This window comes from Phyllobates terribilis, unplaced genomic scaffold, assembly GCF_046119375.1.
Source record: "Phyllobates terribilis strain yellow unplaced genomic scaffold, ASM4611937v1 Scaffold_5__5_contigs__length_657084704, whole genome shotgun sequence".
In the NCBI taxonomy this organism is placed as follows: Eukaryota; Metazoa; Chordata; class Amphibia; order Anura; family Dendrobatidae; genus Phyllobates; species Phyllobates terribilis.
In genome coordinates, this window is record NW_027362765.1 from 465139922 (window position 1) to 465157157 (window position 17236).

Genomic DNA, 17236 nt, shown 5'->3' on the forward strand with positions numbered 1-17236 from the left:
CTTTCCCTATTGCCATGCCCCCGAAAAGTGAAATGATGATTTGGTGCCGGGCAGCTATTGGTCTGAGAGGTAGAGATTACCAGGCAATGGTAGAACCAGTTTACTCAGACAGTAGGCCCACCATTTTGACAGCACGGGGGGTGGTCAATGTACACCATGGGAGGGTGCCCGTTCGCATAATAAATATCGGGAAGAGGGAAGTGTACCTGCCCCGGTATGCCACGCTAGCCAAATTGTATACCATCAATCAAGATTCCATACAGTCCGTAGAACCCTTGCCTCCATCTTCCCCGGAGGAAGGTAACGGCTCTCAGAAAACAATGGAGGACTGGTGTCAGCAACTACATTTGGGTACTGACTCCACTCCCTCACACCAGAAACAGGGAGTCTATCGGGTGGTGCAAGAGTACGAGAGAGTGTTTAGTAAACACCCGTTAGACTTCGGGCGAGTCAAGGGGGTAGAACACCACATCCCCACGGGAGACCATCCTCCCATAAAAGAGAGGTATCGACCCATACCCCCTGCACACTACCAACACGCCAAGGGGATGCTTAGAGACATGAAGGAGGCTGGGGTGATCAGGGATAGCTGTAGCCCCTGGGCAGCTCCACTAGTCTTAGTCAAAAAGAAAGACAACACCATGAGGATGTGTGTAGATTACCGGAAAATCAACCGTATCACACACAAGGATGCGTACCCCTTACCAAGGATAGAGGAGTCTTTGGCTGCTTTAAGATCTGCTAACTTCTTCTCTACCTTGGATCTCACTAGTGGGTACTGGCAGGTTCCTGTAGCAGAGGCGGACCGGGAGAAGACCGCATTCACCACCCCGATGGGACTTAGCGAGTTTACCTGCATGCCGTTCGGACTCTGCAATGCACCAGGAACCTTCCAACGATTAATGGAGTGTTGTCTGGGCCACAGAAACTTTGAGACGGTCCTGTTGTACCTGGATGATGTCATCGTATATTCCAAGACGTATGAGGACCACCTGAAACACCTGGCGGAAGTGTTCGAAGCTCTGGCAAGCTACGGCCTAAAGGTGAAACCCTCCAAGTGTCACCTCCTGAAACCAAAGGTGCAGTACCTGGGACACGTGGTGAGCGCTGATGGAGTGGCTCCCGACCCTGATAAGATCACCGCAATTAAGGAATGGCCAAGTCCCTCCAGTGTAAAGGAAGTGCGGCAGTTCCTCGGGTTGGTAGGCTATTACCGCAGATTCATCCCCGGTTTCACCAAAAAGGCAGCTCCTATGCAGGACCTCCTGATAGGCCAGTCCAGGAAGGCCAAGAACCAGAAGCCACCCTTCAGATGGGAGAAGTTAGAAGAAGAGTCCTTCCGCCAGCTGAAGATGGCCCTCACGGGGGATGAAATCCTGGCGTACCCTGATTACAGCCAGCCCTTTATCCTCTACACCGACGCAAGTAACATCGGGCTAGGAGCCGTGCTGTCCCAGATCCAGCAGGGGAAAGAACGAGTAATCGCTTACGCCAGCCGAAAACTGCGACCCACCGAAAGAAACCCTGAGAATTATAGCTCATTTAAGCTAGAGTTCCTGGCAGTGGTGTGGGCAGTCACCGAACGCTTTAAGCACTACCTCGCTTCTTCCCGGTTCACCGTGTACACGGATAACAACCCGTTGACACACCTGGACACTGCAAGACTCGGTGCCCTAGAGCAGAGATGGATGGCCCGTCTGTCCAACTACGAGTTCACAATCAAATACCGGGCAGGACGCTCCAATACCAACGCGGACGCCCTGTCCAGGATGCCAAACCTACCGGACGTAGGAGAAGATCCAGAGGGACTGGAAGAAGTCGAACTCCCCGCGTTCCACCGTCATGGGACTATCCAGTATTCCCATCGGGTAAGGAGTAAGCAAGCCGCTACGTTTAACCCCTTGCCTCACTACAACTGGGAGGAAACGCAAGACAGTGACCCTGCCGTCCGGCTGGTGAAGGAGATGCTGACTCGGCCAGAGGCTCGCCTTGACCCAGACGCTCCGGAGGAAGCCAAGCAACTGTGGGCTGAGAAGAGTCGACTGTTCCTTTACAAGGGGAAGTTGTGCCGCAGAATGGTTAACTCCCGGACGCATGAACTAATCTGGCAAGTAGTGGTGCCACGGAGAGACGCAGCCATGGTGATGGAAGCATACCACGACGGGGCTGGACACTTCGGATGGAAGAAGCTGGAGTTCCTGCTGCGTGGGCGGTTCCACTGGGTAGGCATGAGAGGAACCATCGAGAGGTGGTGCAGAGACTGTGGCCCGTGCAACCTAAGAAGGAAGGACCGTGCCAGCCAGAAGACTCCCCTGCAGTCCATCGTCACCCGGCAGCCGTTGGAACTGGTAGCCTTGGATCATGTAAAACTGACCCCAAGCAGAAGTGGCTACGTCTACGCGTTAACCATTGTGGATCATTACTCCCGGTTCTTGGTTGTCGTCCCCGTTAAGGACTTAACGGCTCAAACAGCAGCTAGAGCCTTCCAGCAGCACTTCTGCCGTCCACACGGGTACCCGGACCAAGTGCTGACGGACCAGGGACCTGCCTTTGAAGCGGAGGTCTTCCGGGAATTCTGCAATCTGTATGGCTGCCGGAAGATAAGGACGACACCCTATCATCCGCAAACTAATGGACTTTGTGAGAAAATGAACCAGGTGGTAATGGATCTCCTGAAAACGTTGCCCCTGGAAGAACGCAGTCTGTGGCCTGAGAAGCTGCCCGATCTAGTGGACCTATACAACCACATCCCGGTAGGTTCCACCAACTGTACCCCGGCTTACCTAATGAGGGCGAGACCTGGTAAGTTACCTGTTGACCTGGAAATGGGAGTCCTGACACCCGAGGACACTTCACCAGAAGCAGACTGGGACACAGAGAGGCAGCAGCAGTACCGGAAAGTACAGGAGAGCGTGGAGCGAAGTCTCTGTCAGGCTAGGGAAAGACAAGAGAAAACTTACAACCAGTATGCTCCCGCTGTTCCCCTGGTACCCGGAGAGCAGGTCTTGAAGAGGAAAAGACGGCTCCACAAGTTGGACGACCAGTGGGAGAAGGACCCGTACACCGTACTGCCCTCAAGCCACGAGAACCCGAAAGTCTGTACCATCAGTAAAGACGGAGGGGAGACCATAGCCATTGTATCCCGGGATCACCTGAAGAAGTGTCCTGAACAGCTACGGAACCCTGAAGAGGAACAAGAAGACCATCGACCCGTAGAGGAAAGGGAAGATATGGTTAGTACTGTGCTCGGAGACTTCCCTCGGTCCTGGACTCAAGTCAATGGTGCAGTTGTGGTACCCGTCCTCACGTTCCTCCAACCAGCATCCCAAGTGCCTACGGAGCAACAGGAAGAGCTGGAAGAGCAGCCGGTCCAGGAGGCAGAAGACTCCACACAAGCAGAACAGGAGGATCAACCCTCTGCTTATAGTGAGCCTGCCGTACCCCTAGTGAGTCAAAGAGCCGGTAGACAGCTGCCCAGTTTACCCTTGACAGCTCCTACACGCTGTAGTTCAGGGCTAGACAGTCAGCTCCGTAGGTCCACTAGGGCCACTAGAGGCCAGTTACCCGCACGTTGGAGGATTTGAAGTGTATAAATTGTTTTATTTGTGGTTACCTGTTTTTCTTGTTGCTTGTGTATAATTATGTGTTTCTAGTTATTTATAGGAGTCCTTGGTGGATTTACCAGGAATCCTTTGTGTATAGTAGAGATGAGCGTTGTTCTACTCGAACTGTTCGCCAATCTCAAATTCGAGCTGTTTTGGGCGGTGTTCGAGCCGGTCGGCGAACACGAACAATTTGAGAAAAATTCGGCTGTTCGAGGTTATGTTCGATAACTGTTCGTGCACCAAAATCATAACTGGATTTTTTCTCAGTAATGATGAAAATTAATGTTAATACGCAGTTTGAGTGTACAGCGGGGCGGGGGGAGGGGCAGGGGATGGATCTCTGCAGGAACAATGAAGATCTCCATTTTTTTTTCTCTTTCCCGCATTTGCAGTGGGGAGGTGCAATCTGTCAGCCTATCAGCAGCGCACACACGGAGCGAAGTGCTTTTTTTCACACAAGCAAGGGCATGTGTGATTGGCAGTGTATGTCACATGTCCTTGCCCTATAAGACCAAGCCATTTTCCCCGTCGCCACCATTTTCTCACTGCTGCAGCTGCGTGTTAGACGGCACCGCTGTTGCTGTGTGCGCTATACCTTGTTAATTTCAAGCCAATTTTCGCACAAATATACAGATAGCTTGGGAGTAGGGAATAGTTGTGATTGCAGTCCTTTTAAGGACTAGGTTACAGCATTTCCTACGACTTTTATCAGGCAGGTCTGTGCTCTTAAATAGATAGATTGTGGGAGTAAAGACTAATTGTAATTGGAGTCCTTTTCAGGACTAGGTTACATCAGTTCCTATCAGTTTTTGCCAGGCAGGTCTGTGCCAGTGCTGTGCAAGTTTTTTTCACAGCATTTGGCTGAATCTAGCAAAGCTAATCCTTTTTGGCCTATTGCAGAGTGTGTTAGTCAGTGGAGTAGCCTATCTGTGTTGCAAGATATACCACCTGTGTATAGAATACCAATTTTTTTACTGCACCTAGTGAAGTAAAATCTTTTGGGCATAGCATCATTCTATTAGTCCATCTATACTGACCTCCATCAGGTTGCAAACTGAATATAATTTTTTTCTGCATCTAGCTCTGAAAAAATATTTGGGCTTCTAGCAGTGTGTGGGACTTGGTCTATTAGTCCATCTATACTGACCTCCATCAGGTTGCAAATTAAAAATAATTTTTTTCTTCATTTAGCTCTGAAAAAATATTTGGGCTTCTAGCAGTGTGTGGGACTTGTTCTATTAGTCCTTCTATACTGACCTCCAGCAGGTTGCAAATTGAATATAATTTTTTTCTGCATCTAGCTCTGAAAAAATATTTGGGCTTCTAGCGGTGTGTGGGACTTGGTCTATTAGTCCATCTATACTGACCTCCATCAGGTTGCAAATTAAAAATATTTTTTTTCTGCATCTAGCTCTGAAAAAATATTTGGGCTTCTAGCAGTGTGTGGGACTTGGTCTATTAGTCCATCTATACTGACCTCCATCAGGTTGCAAATTAAAAATAATTTTTTTCTTCATTTATCTCTGAAAAAATATTTGGGCTTCTAGAAGCGTGTGGGACTTGTTCTATTAGTCCATCTATACTGACCTCCATCAGGTTGCAAATTAAAAATAATTTTTTTCTGCATCTAGCTCTGAAAAAATATTTGGGCTTCTAGCAGTGTGTGGGACTTGGTCTATTAGTCCATCTATACTGACCTCCATCAGGTTGCAAATTGAATAAAAAAATTTTCTGCATCTAGCTCTGAAAAAATATTTGGGCTTCTAGCGGTGTGTGGGACTTGGTCTATTAGTCCATCTATACTGACCTCCATCAGGTTGCAAATTAAAAATAATTTTTTTCTGCATCTAGCTCTGAAAAAATATTTGGGCTTCTAGCGGTGTGTGGGACTTGGTCTATTAGTCCATCTATACTGACCTCCATCAGGTTGCAAATTAAAAATAATTTTTTTCTGCATCTAACCCAGCCAATAGTTTTGGCCTAATACCACAGTTTGGCCACTCAGCTCTGCTCGGTTACCATCCATTGTTTTTTTGTGCAAGCAACTCCAGAGTTGTGAATTAGTTAACCACCAAAATGAGTGGAAAAAGGCCTGCTGCTGGTGGAAAGGGGAATAGGCGTGTTGGGAAGGGGAAAAAAGGTTGTGTCCGTGGGGTAGGTGCAGAAGAAAGACCATCTTCCAGCCAAACTAAAATGTCTACTTCTTTTAGCGGACAATGTGATAAGATCCCTTTCTTACGGCCACGCCAATCGCTACAAATTCCAGATGAGGCACAAAAACAGCAGGTGCTTCAACGGATATCAAGTGCTCCTTTAAGTGGGCTCTCCTCCACATCAACTTCAACATCACAAATACTCCAGTCCTCAAAGGTGTCACCCAAATCGCACTTGCTTCCTCACAGCTCCCAAATCTCCAGCTGCCCGTCTGAGTATGAGGTAGAACAGATGGTTGAGTCTGCAGAGCTGTTTACTCATACTATAGCCTGGGAATCAGAGGTCGACTCCAGCGCTTCTGTGAATCCAGACGAGGAAATGATCTGCACTGATGCCCAGAATCTTTATGAGTCGGATCCAGGACCAGACGCAGAAGGTTCTGACCATAATGTAGACCCTCATTCCCAAACTGTAACTCCTGTTGGTGGAGACAATGAGGAAGACGATGATAAGACTCAAATACCTGATTGGAGCGACAACTTTAGTTTTTTGTCAGGGCAGGAACAGGTTGGCTCTGAGGACGACGGGTGTGATAACGCACAGGGTGATGATGATGAGGTCGGAGATCCCACTTACTGTCAACCCACAGTCAGCCAAGAGATGAGGTCAGCAGAGGAGGTGGAGGAAGATGCTAGTGACGACGAGGTCAGGTTGCGCCTTCCTGGACAGAGACGTAGTACTGGAAGCACGTCAACAACTGCATCCTCAAACACAACTCTGCCTCTCACCACAAGTCGTGGTGGCTCTTCAGGTCGCATGGGTGCTAAGCCTTGCATAGCCTGGGCATTTTTTCAGATCGATAAAGATGACCCAACTCGTGTTATCTGTAACATTTGTCAGCAAAAGCTAAGTAGAGGCCAAAAAATACATAGTTTGAGTACTTCATGCATGAACCGGCACATGGACATGAAGCATAAGTTGCAGTGGGAAGCTCAGTGTGCTACAATGCGGTCTAGCCGGCCGGGCCAACCACCGTCTGCCATATCTTGTGCATCCGTGGCCTCTTCATCCTCTGTGACTGGGGGGACAGCAGTCACACCTGTTTTGGGGCGCAGACCTGCCACCTCTTTACCCGCAACAGCCAGCATGATTGGCAGGTCATCATTTTCTTTGGAGGTGGTAACACCAGCTGGTCTTGAGCGCTGTCCGACATCGATAGCACCACCTTTGGATCAAGGCAACCTAACATGTCCACCTGCATCTTCCTCACAGACCGGCAGTTTGCCGGGGACACCCTTATCAACCCCGTCTAAGCACAATAGCCAGCCCTCGGTCCCTCAGATGTGGACAAGTAAAAGACCATTTCCTCCTAGCCATGAGAAAGCTAAGAGGTTGAATTTCACCATCTGCAAGCTCTTGGCTACAGAAATGCTGCCTTTCCGCCTGGTGGACACAGAGGATTTTCGAGACCTTATGTCCGTCGCAGTGCCCCAGTACCAGATGCCCAGTCGGCACTACTTCTCAAAGAAAGGTGTGCCTGCGCTCCACCAGCATGTCGCACACAACATCACCGCTTCTTTGAGAAACTCTGTGTGTGACAGGGTGCATTTCACCACAGACACTTGGACGAGCAGGCATGGACAGGGGCGTTACATGTCGCTGACTGGGCACTGGGTAACTATGGTGACAGCAGGACAAGGGGCTGCTGTCCAAGTCTTGCCGTCCCCACGAGTTGTGCGTCAATCCTCTTTATGTCATTTTTCCTCCACTGCTTCTGCCTCCTCAACCTCCTCTCGGTCTTCCACCTGCACCCAAAGCCTGTCTGGTCATGCCACAAGCTTTCTAACTGCGCAGAAGGGATCCTGCACACCTCCTTACTATGCTGGCAGTAGGGCTCAACGTCATCAGGCGGTTTTTACATTGAAATGTCTGGGAAATGTGAGTCACACAGCTGAGGAGTTGTGGTCAGCTCTGGAGAACCAATTTCATGAATGGTTGTCTCCACTGAACCTGAAACCAGGGAAGGCCGTGTGCGACAATGCTGCAAACCTGGGTGCGGCCCTTCGCCGGGGCAATGTCACACACGTGCCTTGTATGGCTCACGTGTTGAACCTGGTTGTCCAGCAATTTTTAGCCCACTATCCCAGACTAGATGGCCTTCTGCAGAGGGCACGGTCGCTGTGTGCTCACTTCCGCCGTTCGCATCCCGCAGCTCAGCGACTTACATCTCTACAGAAGTCGTTGGGCCTGCCACTTCACCGGCTAAAATGCGATGTGCCTACCCGGTGGAATTCAACTCTGCACATGTTGCAGCGACTGTGGCAGCACCGACAAGCCCTGGTGCAATACGTTCTGACGTATAGCCTGGGCCAACGAGATTCAGAGGTGGGGCAAATCACGCTGGAGGAGTGGTCTCAGATCAGGGACCTATGCACCCTTCTGCACAGTTTTGAAATGGCGACGAAGATGTTTAGTGCTGACGATGCCATTATCAGCATGACTATTCCGGTGATTTACATGCTGGAGCACATGTTAAACAGAATTCGGAGTCAGGTGGTGGCACAAGAGGAGGTGGAGGAAGTAGAGGAGGAGGAGTTGTATGCGGAAGGGCTAACATCTGCAAGGTCCAGACGGTCGGCAGCACCAAGGCGGCAGGCATGTGAGGGTGGGGGAGATGATTTTACCAGGGCGCATGGTAGCAGCCAAACTAGTGAGGAAGGTGCAGGAGCCCAGGAAGAAGTGGAGGACGAACTGATGGAAGACTCATCAGATGAGGGAGACCTTGATCACATTTCTGTTGTGCGAGGTTGGGGGGTGAGGACAGAGGAAGGAAGCATGATTGCTACCTCGCCACCAACACAACAGGGACTTGGTGCTCCTGGATGCGCAACACACATGAGTGCCTTCTTGCTGCACTACCTGCAACATGACCCTCGAATTGTGAGAATTAGAAATAATCCTGACTACTGGGTTGCCACACTGTTAGATCCCCGGTACAAAAGTAAATTTGCAGAAATTATTCCTGCCATAGAAAGGGATGCACGCATGCAGGAGTATCAGCAGAGACTGTTGCAGAATCTTACATGTGCTTTTCCACAAAATACCAGTGGTGCACGTAGTGAATCTCACAGTTCCAACTTGCCAACCGTGGGACCGTCAAGTGTTCAGCACTCAAACCGTAACAGAACCACAGTATCTGCTGGTAACATCAATTTTGCGGAATCATTTCACCACTTTTTTAGCCCATCCTTTGCAAGGCCACAGGAGACAAGAAGTCTGACACATAGTCAACGCCTAGAGACGATGGTACAGGAGTATCTCCAAGTAAACATTGAAGCCACGACTGTGTCACTGGACCCTTGCTCTTTTTGGGCTTCCAATCTGGATAAATGGCCGGAGCTAGCCACTTACGCCTTGGAGATCTTGTCATGCCCCGCAGCCAGCGTTCTGTCTGAACGTGTGTTCAGCGCTGCTGGTGGTGTGCTGACAGATAAGCGCACGCGGCTCTCCACTGATAATGTAGACAGACTCACGTTCATAAAGATGAACAAATCATGGATCCGAAACGACTTTTCTACCCCTGTGTCATCCTGGGGAGAGTAAAAGCTTGATGATTGGTTAAAATCACCCTACCAACCGTTTTAAGCTTTCAAATTACTAATCATGTTTATCTGTATCTTGACTGGAAAATAATTTGGGCTTTGTAGCAGTGTGCAGCACTGATCCTATTAGGCCATCTATAATAAGCTTCACCAGATTTAAAATTAAAAATAATTTTTAGCTGCATCTAGCCCGGAAAATAATTTTGGGGCTCCGAGATGCGCAAGACACATAAGTGCCTTCTTGCTGCACTACCTGCAGCATGACCCTCATATTGTCAGAATTCGAAGTAATCATGACTACTGGGTTGCCACACTCTTAGATCCCCCAAACTTTTCGATCAACCTTTTCATTTTAATAAAGACCAAAAAAATGGTCATTTTTGAAATTATAAGCATTAGCAGGTTGTTAGAAACTGAAATCAAACAGTTTTCAACTCAAAACTTTATTCTAGGTGATGTTACATTTTCACATAGGACCCCTTGTTCGAAAGGAGCTTCTGAACTCTCTCGTCCATTGAATTTGTCAGGTTTTGGATGGTTTCTGCTTCAATTGTTTTGCATGAGGACAGAATACCCTCCCAGAGCTGTTGCTTAGATGTGAACTGCCTCCCGCCATCATAGACACTCCTTTTAATGATGCTCCAAAGGTTCTGAATGGGGTAGAGGTCAGGGGAGCATGGGGGTCACACCATAAGTTTGTCCCCTTTTATGCCCATATCAGCCAGAGATGCAGATGTTTTATGTGCAGCATGAGATGGTGCATTATCATGCAGAAAAATGATCTTGCTGTGAAATACACGGTTCTTCTTCTTGAACCATGGCAGGAAGTGCTGTTTGAGAAAATCCACATACATTATGGAGTTCATCTTTAGCGCCTTCAGGGATCCTAAAGGGGCCGACAATCTCTCTCCCCATGATTCCAGCCCAAAACATTACTCCACCTCCTCCTTGTTGGCGCTGTAGCCGTGTTTGCGTGGGGTGTCCATCAACCAGCCATCCTCCACTCCATTCATCTGGACCATCGAGCGCTGCACGGCACTCATCCGTGAACAAAACAGTTTTGAAATCAGTCTTCATGTAATGTTTGGCCCACTGGAGCCGTTTCTGCTTGTGTGAAGTGGATAGAGGAGGTCGACAGGATGGCGTATGCACAGCTGCAAACCTCTGAAGGACCCTGCATCTTGTTGTTCGGGGGACGTTGGAGGCACAAGCAGCTTCAAAAACTTGTCTGCTGCTATGACAAGGCTTTTTTGCCGCTGCTGTTTCAACCTGACGTAATTGCCTGTAGGAAAGAGTCCTCAATTTGCCCTTATCAGCACGCACACGTGTGTACTGTGAATCAGCTACATACTTCTTGATTGCCAAGACACTTCATCCTGATCATCGCACAATGTTGATTGTAGTCATGCCTTGACCTAAACACTCCACAATTTGTTGCTTCTCAGCAGCCGACACATCCTTTTTCTTTCCCATTTTGGCAGAAAATGTAGGCTGCTTAATAATGTGAGAGAGCCTTCTTAAGTAGTTTTGCCTTTCATTGGACACACCTGCCAAACTAATTAGCACAGGTGTCTGCAATTGCTTACAGTGATATAAAGAGCCCTGACACACATCACCATCAATGAGTTTAACTGACAAACAAACAAATTCTTCCCTTATCACTCCTAAACACTTTTTGCATAATAATTTGGAACGCGGTGTACATGTGCTTTTCCACAAAACACCAGTGGTTCACGTAGTGAATCTTACAGTTCTAACTTGCCAACCGTGGTCTGTATGGAATTGTTCAATAAAGGGCCCAAAATTAAGATAACATAGATGGGAGAGGTCTCTATGAATAGGAATTCCTAAGTATTTGATACCCTGTGAGGGCCAGGCAAAGGGAAAGTTGGACTGGATGGAATCCTATATGGATTTAGGGAGGGAGACATCGAGGGCCTCAGACTTCGCTGCATTGATTTTAAAATTTTACCATGTAACAAAGTGATCTATTTCAGCCATAACAGCATGGATGGATATATGTGATTGAGTGATATATACTAGGACATCATCAGCAAATAGAGAGCACTTGTACTCGGTGCCTCCCACCTCAATCCACCTAATATTGGGGTTATGGCGAATTGATGAGAGCAGGTGCTCCGTCACTAGGATGTATAAGAGAGGGGACAGAGGACATCCCTGCCTTGTCCCATTGGTGATTGTGAAAGGTGATGAAAATGTTCTGACGCACCCCCTGGGCCTTGGGACACCCGGAGCCGGACCCTTTTTGGTGGATGCTGGTGGTTGTAGTCTTCGTGGCGGCGATCCGGTTCCGTGGCTCAGGGCGGTCAAACCAGTGGCGGAACTATTTATGTGGTTTTGATGTTTAAATGTCCGACTACGCCACCCGTGGATTGCGGTCAGAGTGAACCGCCGCTACAGGGCAGACCGCTAAGGCTGGTGTTGTGGGTGCAGCAGCAGTAACGACACGGAGTCAGTGATGCAGTTCAGGGCCTTTACTCACAGTTCTTATTATCCAGACCACGTCTGCAGGTAACGGCTGCCCACGTCGTACTGTGCTCACCAGGTGAGGGGCTCAGACAACTCCCAGATAACTTTGGAGCGCTTCACAGGACCCCCTTTGTGTGTCCTTTGTCTGGCCTTTCTTACCAACACTTCTGTCCGGCTGCCTCGGGCCTCCTCTTGGTAAACTTGGCGCCAGTTTCCCTGACCCTATGTGGTGCCTTCCTAGCGGGTGGAGCAAGGGGCTGCGCCACATAAAATGTCAGAGCCTCCGGTTTCTAGCTGATGGTCGTTTCCTGCCTCCACTAGTTCGGGGACCGGTCTCCCCCTTTGGCCTGACCCCTCCACGCAGGTGGATTCGGGCGTGCGGTGGCGACTCGCCCGTCCGCACCCCTGGGATCCCTTCATTCCTCGTTCCTGGAGCCTTCTCCGCTCCTCTTCCTTCCTTCTCCCTCTTGCAGGCCTGGGCCTCTGTTACTAGGCCCGCCTCCGGAGCAGAGCTCATGCAGAGCCCCTGCTCCCTGCCACTTCTGCTCAGACTTCTCTGCACTGAACTAAGATGGTGCCCACCTTTTATACTCCCTTCTCAATGCACCCAGGAACTGCTTCCTCCCTGCTCCTGCACTGCAGGGTTCCCCTTCCTCAGTGTTCCTCCCCCCACTCCAGCCAGGGACAGGGACTGTCGTGCCCATCTCAGGGGCATATTGGTCGCCCTGCCCCACGGCAAGGTGGTGTAATGCATGCAGGTGTCGGGTCCTGATCCACACTCCATCCTTATCTGAGAGTGAGATATCACACCTCTGGGTGAGGTGCAATACGTCTGTAGCAACCGAGCCCTCGGTGCTACAGTTCCACTTATCTTCAGCCTAGGTGACGTATTGTGATACAGGGCCGTGATTTTGGCTATAAAAGGGTCCCCTAGACCCCTACCCCAAGCTTTTTAAGAGAATCATATATGGCGTGCCAGGAGACTCTATGGAATGCTTTCTCAGCATCCAACGAGAGTATCTACTTACAAATTTTTAACTGCATCTAGCCCAGGAAATACTTTGTGCCTAGTAGCAGTGTCTGCTAGTCAGCGGATTATCCCGGCTGTTAAGCAAGCTACACCACCTGTAGTTTGGACACTTAATTTTTTCAAAGGAAATGCTTCGGGACCACGGGATACTTAGTGAAGAGCATCAGGAGGCACCCCAAGGCATAGGGGCTGGGACTGGCACTAGGATGCCTTGCGGTGGACAGCCGAGCTCGATCCTTATAAAAGCTTTTTAACTGCAGCAGCTTTAGTGGACGCTACTGGAGCTGGAATTACGCGGCTGCTGGCATGAGACTTGCCCTCCAATAGATCCTTGTAAATGGATTTAAAGTGTATTCATTCAAATTAGAGGGACAATTTAAATTAAAAAGCTTAGAGCTGCCTCCACCACAGGGGGGCTCTCTCGACCCACCAGCGGACAGGCACCAGTATTGGGAGAGGGGGGCTGGCCGTCAGGGTTCACCGCGGCTCTGGCACAAACCCGGCGACACGGAGGTGGCACGGGCAGGAGCGGACTGGCCGTCTCGGCTTCTCACTTTTTGGATTTTAGAAGGGCATAACATGCCTATATCTGTGTCTCCCCCTCCTTTTACTCCTCCACCTCTTTTCTTTTCGCATGACTATATGTACTTGTCACTTTTCCATGTGTTAGTTGTGTCTTCTGAGCAGTTTGTCAGCTTTTGGACACCTTTGAAGGTGTTTTCTATGTGTTTCTATGTGTTTTTGTTTGCCTGCCATTGGTTTTAACGGTGTTCGACGAACAGTTCGACGAACAGTTCGGCGAACACACGGGTGTTCGACGAACCGAACCGAACTCGAACACTACGGGGGTGGCTCAACACTAGTGTATAGTTGGAGCGTAACCCAGGACGGACTAAAGACTGTTAAGGACTCGGGGCAGGACAGACCCCTACCTGGTTACGTCTCCCTGTTTTGGTGAAATGGACACCTTGCTTTTCTTCAAAGACTGCACCCGGTTGCGGACACGCCGTAACCATCTTTATGTGTTTTTCTTATTGTATTATTATTGTTTATACCTTGTTATGTTTTTCTAAAAATATGTTTAGTCCCGGAGTACTAAATTTCACTAGGGGGGAATGTGGCACCCCAGGGGTCTGGTTTCCACAGTAACGGCAATGTTATGTCTGAGAGCAGGTGGGAGGTCTCTTGGTCAGGGATCCTGTGCATGCCACACCTCCTGCCCAGTCCTGGGAGGGGAAGAACTTCCCCTATATAAACCTAGGGCTGAGGCAGGGTTAGAGAGTAGAGAAGAAGTAGAGACAGAGAAGAGAAGCAGATATAGGAAAGAACATCAGGAGCTCTGTGGGAGCAGTGCTACAAGGAGTCAGGGGCTGGCAGCTGCAGAGCTCGCCCTGACTGAGAAGTTATCACCGGACCCGGAGTCCGAGGCTGTGGGGACTAACTCCTATCCAGCAGCAGAAACCGACCGGCAGGGGATTGCAGGTCCTCTGGCCCAGAAACCCGAAGGCACGGTCACACGCGTGGGACCAGCACCGCCGTCGTGGAGCGGAAGCTACTAGAAGGCCCCGAGTCACCGGCCATACGGGTGAGCACCACACGGTACACTCAGGGACGTGGGCTACTTATACCCGCTTCTAGCAAGGTAGCCAGAAGAGTATCGTTAGTTTTGGGAGGCCTACAACTCCGCCTGGCCAGGGGAGATCCCATCTGCTCAAGGACTGACCAGGCCCCAATCGCTAGCCAGTACTCCGGGAGGGTCTATCGTTGTCACCAGTAAAGACCCTGAACTACACCGTACCGTCTCTGAGTGGTTCCTGCTACCCCCATCATCCACGTCGGCTGCCCTGAGGCCATACCCCCCCCGTTGGGGGTTATACTATCACGCTGCACAATCCTACCACCGGCCTCAGCGGTCTGCCCTGCAGCAGCAGCTCCTTAGCTGTACTCAACGGGTGGCGTAGTCGTCCAACATCTACCGCTAATACAGCGCCACTTAGTCTGACTCCCTGGGCACGGACCGGATCACCGCCACGAGACTACAACCCTCAAGAGATCCGGCTCCGGGTAAGCTCCCGCATGCGCAACGCAGAGCGACACAGGCCCAGGGGCGCGTCATTTACGCGCTGCAAATATGCACCAAAATACGCACCAAAAACACATCGTGGGCACACAGCCTTAGAGTATTCCTGTACTGATGATGGTTCTGTATTCTTGTACTGTTGGTAGTTCTAGTGCTGTATGCTGTATATCTTCATAGAAGACAGTGATTTGTTCTATATACTGGAATACTGTGGTATTCCAGTATATACTATAAGTGATCAGACGATCACAGGTTCAGCTTCCCTAAGAGCCTAAAAAATAATGAATGAATACCGTAAAAACAAAACCGAAAAAAACAATAACAGAATTACATTTGTCATTTAAATTTTTGCCTCAGGCAGCAGAAAAGCTAGAATTGGCCCTGACTACAAGTTACTATTTTACCCAAAAATGTAAGTTAAAATCTGAGCCAATGTTTTGTTACAGTACTCTATTCTTCTTATAACTGATTTGGTAATACAAGCATTTGTGGGCAATTTGGGGGGAGACTTGTTCCAAAAGTTGAATGTTCACTTTTTGAATAAGGTTATTCTTTAGAATAGATTTAAATTCATTTTAAGAAATAAGTGGGAAATTACACACCTCAGTGAATACAAGTAGGGTATTATGCCTACTTATATAACAATGAATGTGATATGGCTGCCTTTGAGCAAAGAACGTCAAGGACCATGACTACCACATCTCATTATTCATGGAAGCAACATGATCAAGTGCCCAAACCTGAATAACTCCTCACCCTGAGCACTGTTTAATGAACTAGAATGCTGCATGCTGGATAAATGGAGAATATCCTGCAGCTCACTATACTATTAAGATTACAAAACTAAAATGATAATTGGTTGAATTTAATAGCATTAAAGTGGTTGTCCACTTAAAAAAATAATCTTTAGATGTATTCCTAATATAAATACATATTAACTTGTATGTATTTATAAATGTGCCAAAATCACTAGATATCCTCTCCTGTCAAGGGTTCCCGGCAGCTCTACTTATGACTTCCTGTATTGGCACTACATCAGTGCATTGTGTGAAGGGACTGGATCATCTAAATAACTAAGCCAGCCCCCTTCTCAGTCACTCAGAGAACAGCGCTGGTTTATTAATTTATATTAAGAACAAATCTAAAAACTTTCTTTTTAAGAGAACAGCCTAATTTAAGGTCTTGGGTCATAATTTTTCGCTCAATTATTGGCCCTGATGCATCAAAGCAAGTATGAAATTCTTTGAAAAGTCACAAAATATTTGCACAACGCTAAGTGGCATTTTCATACCATTTGCATCCAGCTCTGACAAAATAGGTGGGGCTGGGGTTCCGACAAATCGTAGTGACGCCTGCTCGTTAAATTCTTATGCTACTAACCTTACTTCAGTCTAGGACTGGAGTAAAATTTGTGGTGAGATGCAATGAGTCACAGCACACTTTTCAGACACACATTAACCCCTTTACCCCCGATGGTGGTTTGCACGTTAATGACCAGGACAAATTTTATAATTCTGACCACTGTCACTTTATGAGGTAATAACTCTGGAACGCTTCAATTAATCCCACTGATCCTGAAAAAAAATTTTCATGACATTTTGCACTTCATGATAGTGGTAAAATTTATTTGACATCACTTGTGCTTAATTTGTGAAAAAATAGGAAAATTTGAGGAAAATTTTTAAAATTTCACAATTTTCAAACTTTGAATTTTCATGCCCTTAAATTAGAAAGATATGTCATACAAAATAGTTAATACATAACATTTCCCACATGTCTACTTTACATCAGCACAATTTTGGAACCAAATCCTTTTGTTAGGAAGCTATAAGGGTTAAAAGTTGACCAGCGATTTCTCATTTTTCCAACAAAATTTACAAAACCATTTTTTTAGTGACCACATCCCATTTGAAGTGACTTTGGTGTCACTTTTGGGTATTTTCTGTCATAAAGGCCCCTCATTCTAAAAACTGCACCCCTCAAGGAGCTCAAAACCACATTCAAGAAGTTTATTAACCCTTCAGATGCTTCACAGGATTTTTTGGAATGTGGAAGAAAACAATGAACATTTAACTTTTTTTTCACAAAAATGTTACTTTAGACCCAAAACAGGAAAAAATGCACCCCAAAATGTGTTGTTCAATTTCTCCTGAGTAAGCGGGGGAAAACCACTGTTTGGGTGCACTGCAGGGTTCGGAATGGAAGGAGCGCCATTTGACTTTTTGAATGTAAAATTTGCTTGAATAATTAGCGGTCACCTTGTAGCGTTTGGAGA